Below are 8,682 nucleotides of genomic sequence, written 5' to 3' on the forward strand. Positions count from 1 at the left end.
GGCACAGTTCTCACTTACCATGTGACTCATCATTTTCTAATGCTCATGGGATTGGCACAGTTCTCACTTACCATGTGACTCATCATTTTCTAATGCTCATGGGATTGGCACAGTTCTCACTTACCATGTGACTCATCATTTTCTAATGCTCATGGGATTGGCACAGTTCTCACTTACCATGTGACTCATCATTTTCTAATGCTCATGGGATTGGCACAGTTCTCACTTACCATGTGACTCATCATTTTCTAATGCTCATGGGATTGGCACAGTTCTCACTTACCATGTGACTCATCATTTTCTAATGCTCATGGGATTGGCACAGTTCTCACTTACCATGTGACTCATCATTTTCTAATGCTCATGGGATTGGCACAGTTCTCACTTACCATGTGACTCATCATTTTCTAATGCTCATGGGATTGGCACAGTTCTCACTTACCATGTGACTCATCATTTTCTAATGCTCATGGGATTGGCACAGTTCTCACTTACCATGTGACTCATCATTTTCTAATGCTCATGGGATTGGCACAGTTCTCACTTACCATGTGACTCATCATTTTCTAATGCTCATGGGATTGGCACAGTTCTCACTTACCATGTGACTCATCATTTTCTAATGCTCATGGGATTGGCACAGTTCTCACTTACCATGTGACTCATCATTTTCTAATGCTCATGGGATTGGCACAGTTCTCACTTACCATGTGACTCATCATTTTCTAATGCTCATGGGATTGGCACAGTTCTCACTTACCATGTGACTCATCATTTTCTAATGCTCATGGGATTGGCACAGTTCTCACTTACCATGTGACTCATCATTTTCTAATGCTCATGGGATTGGCACAGTTCTCACTTACCATGTGACTCATCATTTTCTAATGCTCATGGGATTGGCACAGTTCTCACTTACCATGTGACTCATCATTTTCTAATGCTCATGGGATTGGCACAGTTCTCACTTACCATGTGACTCATCATTTTCTAATGCTCATGGGATTGGCACAGTTCTCACTTACCATGTGACTCATCATTTTCTAATGCTCATGGGATTGGCACAGTTCTCACTTACCATGTGACTCATCATTTTCTAATGCTCATGGGATTGGCACAGTTCTCACTTACCATGTGACTCATCATTTTCTAATGCTCATGGGATTGGCACAGTTCTCACTTACCATGTGACTCATCATTTTCTAATGCTCATGGGATTGGCACAGTTCTCACTTACCATGTGACTCATCATTTTCTAATGCTCATGGGATTGGCACAGTTCTCACTTACCATGTGACTCATCATTTTCTAATGCTCATGGGATTGGCACAGTTCTCACTTACCATGTGACTCATCATTTTCTAATGCTCATGGGATTGGCACAGTTCTCACTTACCATGTGACTCATCATTTTCTAATGCTCATGGGATTGGCACAGTTCTCACTTACCATGTGACTCATCATTTTCTAATGCTCATGGGATTGGCACAGTTCTCACTTACCATGTGACTCATCATTTTCTAATGCTCATGGGATTGGCACAGTTCTCACTTACCATGTGACTCATCATTTTCTAATGCTCATGGGATTGGCACAGTTCTCACTTACCATGTGACTCATCATTTTCTAATGCTCATGGGATTGGCACAGTTCTCACTTACCATGTGACTCATCATTTTCTAATGCTCATGGGATTGGCACAGTTCTCACTTACCATGTGACTCATCATTTTCTAATGCTCATGGGATTGGCACAGTTCTCACTTACCATGTGACTCATCATTTTCTAATGCTCATGGGATTGGCACAGTTCTCACTTACCATGTGACTCATCATTTTCTAATGCTCATGGGATTGGCACAGTTCTCACTTACCATGTGACTCATCATTTTCTAATGCTCATGGGATTGGCACAGTTCTCACTTACCATGTGACTCATCATTTTCTAATGCTCATGGGATTGGCACAGTTCTCACTTACCATGTGACTCATCATTTTCTAATGCTCATGGGATTGGCACAGTTCTCACTTACCATGTGACTCATCATTTTCTAATGCTCATGGGATTGGCACAGTTCTCACTTACCATGTGACTCATCATTTTCTAATGCTCATGGGATTGGCACAGTTCTCACTTACCATGTGACTCATCATTTTCTAATGCTCATGGGATTGGCACAGTTCTCACTTACCATGTGACTCATCATTTTCTAATGCTCATGGGATTGGCACAGTTCTCACTTACCATGTGACTCATCATTTTCTAATGCTCATGGGATTGGCACAGTTCTCACTTACCATGTGACTCATCATTTTCTAATGCTCATGGGATTGGCACAGTTCTCACTTACCATGTGACTCATCATTTTCTAATGCTCATGGGATTGGCACAGTTCTCACTTACCATGTGACTCATCATTTTCTAATGCTCATGGGATTGGCACAGTTCTCACTTACCATGTGACTCATCATTTTCTAATGCTCATGGGATTGGCACAGTTCTCACTTACCATGTGACTCATCATTTTCTAATGCTCATGGGATTGGCACAGTTCTCACTTACCATGTGACTCATCATTTTCTAATGCTCATGGGATTGGCACAGTTCTCACTTACCATGTGACTCATCATTTTCTAATGCTCATGGGATTGGCACAGTTCTCACTTACCATGTGACTCATCATTTTCTAATGCTCATGGGATTGGCACAGTTCTCACTTACCATGTGACTCATCATTTTCTAATGCTCATGGGATTGGCACAGTTCTCACTTACCATGTGACTCATCATTTTCTAATGCTCATGGGATTGGCACAGTTCTCACTTACCATGTGACTCATCATTTTCTAATGCTCATGGGATTGGCACAGTTCTCACTTACCATGTGACTCATCATTTTCTAATGCTCATGGGATTGGCACAGTTCTCACTTACCATGTGACTCATCATTTTCTAATGCTCATGGGATTGGCACAGTTCTCACTTACCATGTGACTCATCATTTTCTAATGCTCATGGGATTGGCACAGTTCTCACTTACCATGTGACTCATCATTTTCTAATGCTCATGGGATTGGCACAGTTCTCACTTACCATGTGACTCATCATTTTCTAATGCTCATGGGATTGGCACAGTTCTCACTTACCATGTGACTCATCATTTTCTAATGCTCATGGGATTGGCACAGTTCTCACTTACCATGTGACTCATCATTTTCTAATGCTCATGGGATTGGCACAGTTCTCACTTACCATGTGACTCATCATTTTCTAATGCTCATGGGATTGGCACAGTTCTCACTTACCATGTGACTCATCATTTTCTAATGCTCATGGGATTGGCACAGTTCTCACTTACCATGTGACTCATCATTTTCTAATGCTCATGGGATTGGCACAGTTCTCACTTACCATGTGACTCATCATTTTCTAATGCTCATGGGATTGGCACAGTTCTCACTTACCATGTGACTCATCATTTTCTAATGCTCATGGGATTGGCACAGTTCTCACTTACCATGTGACTCATCATTTTCTAATGCTCATGGGATTGGCACAGTTCTCACTTACCATGTGACTCATCATTTTCTAATGCTCATGGGATTGGCACAGTTCTCACTTACCATGTGACTCATCATTTTCTAATGCTCATGGGATTGGCACAGTTCTCACTTACCATGTGACTCATCATTTTCTAATGCTCATGGGATTGGCACAGTTCTCACTTACCATGTGACTCATCATTTTCTAATGCTCATGGGATTGGCACAGTTCTCACTTACCATGTGACTCATCATTTTCTAATGCTCATGGGATTGGCACAGTTCTCACTTACCATGTGACTCATCATTTTCTAATGCTCATGGGATTGGCACAGTTCTCACTTACCATGTGACTCATCATTTTCTAATGCTCATGGGATTGGCACAGTTCTCACTTACCATGTGACTCATCATTTTCTAATGCTCATGGGATTGGCACAGTTCTCACTTACCATGTGACTCATCATTTTCTAATGCTCATGGGATTGGCACAGTTCTCACTTACCATGTGACTCATCATTTTCTAATGCTCATGGGATTGGCACAGTTCTCACTTACCATGTGACTCATCATTTTCTAATGCTCATGGGATTGGCACAGTTCTCACTTACCATGTGACTCATCATTTTCTAATGCTCATGGGATTGGCACAGTTCTCACTTACCATGTGACTCATCATTTTCTAATGCTCATGGGATTGGCACAGTTCTCACTTACCATGTGACTCATCATTTTCTAATGCTCATGGGATTGGCACAGTTCTCACTTACCATGTGACTCATCATTTTCTAATGCTCATGGGATTGGCACAGTTCTCACTTACCATGTGACTCATCATTTTCTAATGCTCATGGGATTGGCACAGTTCTCACTTACCATGTGACTCATCATTTTCTAATGCTCATGGGATTGGCACAGTTCTCACTTACCATGTGACTCATCATTTTCTAATGCTCATGGGATTGGCACAGTTCTCACTTACCATGTGACTCATCATTTTCTAATGCTCATGGGATTGGCACAGTTCTCACTTACCATGTGACTCATCATTTTCTAATGCTCATGGGATTGGCACAGTTCTCACTTACCATGTGACTCATCATTTTCTAATGCTCATGGGATTGGCACAGTTCTCACTTACCATGTGACTCATCATTTTCTAATGCTCATGGGATTGGCACAGTTCTCACTTACCATGTGACTCATCATTTTCTAATGCTCATGGGATTGGCACAGTTCTCACTTACCATGTGACTCATCATTTTCTAATGCTCATGGGATTGGCACAGTTCTCACTTACCATGTGACTCATCATTTTCTAATGCTCATGGGATTGGCACAGTTCTCACTTACCATGTGACTCATCATTTTCTAATGCTCATGGGATTGGCACAGTTCTCACTTACCATGTGACTCATCATTTTCTAATGCTCATGGGATTGGCACAGTTCTCACTTACCATGTGACTCATCATTTTCTAATGCTCATGGGATTGGCACAGTTCTCACTTACCATGTGACTCATCATTTTCTAATGCTCATGGGATTGGCACAGTTCTCACTTACCATGTGACTCATCATTTTCTAATGCTCATGGGATTGGCACAGTTCTCACTTACCATGTGACTCATCATTTTCTAATGCTCATGGGATTGGCACAGTTCTCACTTACCATGTGACTCATCATTTTCTAATGCTCATGGGATTGGCACAGTTCTCACTTACCATGTGACTCATCATTTTCTAATGCTCATGGGATTGGCACAGTTCTCACTTACCATGTGACTCATCATTTTCTAATGCTCATGGGATTGGCACAGTTCTCACTTACCATGTGACTCATCATTTTCTAATGCTCATGGGATTGGCACAGTTCTCACTTACCATGTGACTCATCATTTTCTAATGCTCATGGGATTGGCACAGTTCTCACTTACCATGTGACTCATCATTTTCTAATGCTCATGGGATTGGCACAGTTCTCACTTACCATGTGACTCATCATTTTCTAATGCTCATGGGATTGGCACAGTTCTCACTTACCATGTGACTCATCATTTTCTAATGCTCATGGGATTGGCACAGTTCTCACTTACCATGTGACTCATCATTTTCTAATGCTCATGGGATTGGCACAGTTCTCACTTACCATGTGACTCATCATTTTCTAATGCTCATGGGATTGGCACAGTTCTCACTTACCATGTGACTCATCATTTTCTAATGCTCATGGGATTGGCACAGTTCTCACTTACCATGTGACTCATCATTTTCTAATGCTCATGGGATTGGCACAGTTCTCACTTACCATGTGACTCATCATTTTCTAATGCTCATGGGATTGGCACAGTTCTCACTTACCATGTGACTCATCATTTTCTAATGCTCATGGGATTGGCACAGTTCTCACTTACCATGTGACTCATCATTTTCTAATGCTCATGGGATTGGCACAGTTCTCACTTACCATGTGACTCATCATTTTCTAATGCTCATGGGATTGGCACAGTTCTCACTTACCATGTGACTCATCATTTTCTAATGCTCATGGGATTGGCACAGTTCTCACTTACCATGTGACTCATCATTTTCTAATGCTCATGGGATTGGCACAGTTCTCACTTACCATGTGACTCATCATTTTCTAATGCTCATGGGATTGGCACAGTTCTCACTTACCATGTGACTCATCATTTTCTAATGCTCATGGGATTGGCACAGTTCTCACTTACCATGTGACTCATCATTTTCTAATGCTCATGGGATTGGCACAGTTCTCACTTACCATGTGACTCATCATTTTCTAATGCTCATGGGATTGGCACAGTTCTCACTTACCATGTGACTCATCATTTTCTAATGCTCATGGGATTGGCACAGTTCTCACTTACCATGTGACTCATCATTTTCTAATGCTCATGGGATTGGCACAGTTCTCACTTACCATGTGACTCATCATTTTCTAATGCTCATGGGATTGGCACAGTTCTCACTTACCATGTGACTCATCATTTTCTAATGCTCATGGGATTGGCACAGTTCTCACTTACCATGTGACTCATCATTTTCTAATGCTCATGGGATTGGCACAGTTCTCACTTACCATGTGACTCATCATTTTCTAATGCTCATGGGATTGGCACAGTTCTCACTTACCATGTGACTCATCATTTTCTAATGCTCATGGGATTGGCACAGTTCTCACTTACCATGTGACTCATCATTTTCTAATGCTCATGGGATTGGCACAGTTCTCACTTACCATGTGACTCATCATTTTCTAATGCTCATGGGATTGGCACAGTTCTCACTTACCATGTGACTCATCATTTTCTAATGCTCATGGGATTGGCACAGTTCTCACTTACCATGTGACTCATCATTTTCTAATGCTCATGGGATTGGCACAGTTCTCACTTACCATGTGACTCATCATTTTCTAATGCTCATGGGATTGGCACAGTTCTCACTTACCATGTGACTCATCATTTTCTAATGCTCATGGGATTGGCACAGTTCTCACTTACCATGTGACTCATCATTTTCTAATGCTCATGGGATTGGCACAGTTCTCACTTACCATGTGACTCATCATTTTCTAATGCTCATGGGATTGGCACAGTTCTCACTTACCATGTGACTCATCATTTTCTAATGCTCATGGGATTGGCACAGTTCTCACTTACCATGTGACTCATCATTTTCTAATGCTCATGGGATTGGCACAGTTCTCACTTACCATGTGACTCATCATTTTCTAATGCTCATGGGATTGGCACAGTTCTCACTTACCATGTGACTCATCATTTTCTAATGCTCATGGGATTGGCACAGTTCTCACTTACCATGTGACTCATCATTTTCTAATGCTCATGGGATTGGCACAGTTCTCACTTACCATGTGACTCATCATTTTCTAATGCTCATGGGATTGGCACAGTTCTCACTTACCATGTGACTCATCATTTTCTAATGCTCATGGGATTGGCACAGTTCTCACTTACCATGTGACTCATCATTTTCTAATGCTCATGGGATTGGCACAGTTCTCACTTACCATGTGACTCATCATTTTCTAATGCTCATGGGATTGGCACAGTTCTCACTTACCATGTGACTCATCATTTTCTAATGCTCATGGGATTGGCACAGTTCTCACTTACCATGTGACTCATCATTTTCTAATGCTCATGGGATTGGCACAGTTCTCACTTACCATGTGACTCATCATTTTCTAATGCTCATGGGATTGGCACAGTTCTCACTTACCATGTGACTCATCATTTTCTAATGCTCATGGGATTGGCACAGTTCTCACTTACCATGTGACTCATCATTTTCTAATGCTCATGGGATTGGCACAGTTCTCACTTACCATGTGACTCATCATTTTCTAATGCTCATGGGATTGGCACAGTTCTCACTTACCATGTGACTCATCATTTTCTAATGCTCATGGGATTGGCACAGTTCTCACTTACCATGTGACTCATCATTTTCTAATGCTCATGGGATTGGCACAGTTCTCACTTACCATGTGACTCATCATTTTCTAATGCTCATGGGATTGGCACAGTTCTCACTTACCATGTGACTCATCATTTTCTAATGCTCATGGGATTGGCACAGTTCTCACTTACCATGTGACTCATCATTTTCTAATGCTCATGGGATTGGCACAGTTCTCACTTACCATGTGACTCATCATTTTCTAATGCTCATGGGATTGGCACAGTTCTCACTTACCATGTGACTCATCATTTTCTAATGCTCATGGGATTGGCACAGTTCTCACTTACCATGTGACTCATCATTTTCTAATGCTCATGGGATTGGCACAGTTCTCACTTACCATGTGACTCATCATTTTCTAATGCTCATGGGATTGGCACAGTTCTCACTTACCATGTGACTCATCATTTTCTAATGCTCATGGGATTGGCACAGTTCTCACTTACCATGTGACTCATCATTTTCTAATGCTCATGGGATTGGCACAGTTCTCACTTACCATGTGACTCATCATTTTCTAATGCTCATGGGATTGGCACAGTTCTCACTTACCATGTGACTCATCATTTTCTAATGCTCATGGGATTGGCACAGTTCTCACTTACCATGTGACTCATCATTTTCTAATGG

Source organism: Protopterus annectens, chromosome 15.part0 (assembly GCF_019279795.1).
Source record: "Protopterus annectens isolate FY-2018-M chromosome 15.part0, PAN1.0, whole genome shotgun sequence".
Lineage (NCBI taxonomy): Eukaryota > Metazoa > Chordata > Ceratodontiformes > Protopteridae > Protopterus > Protopterus annectens.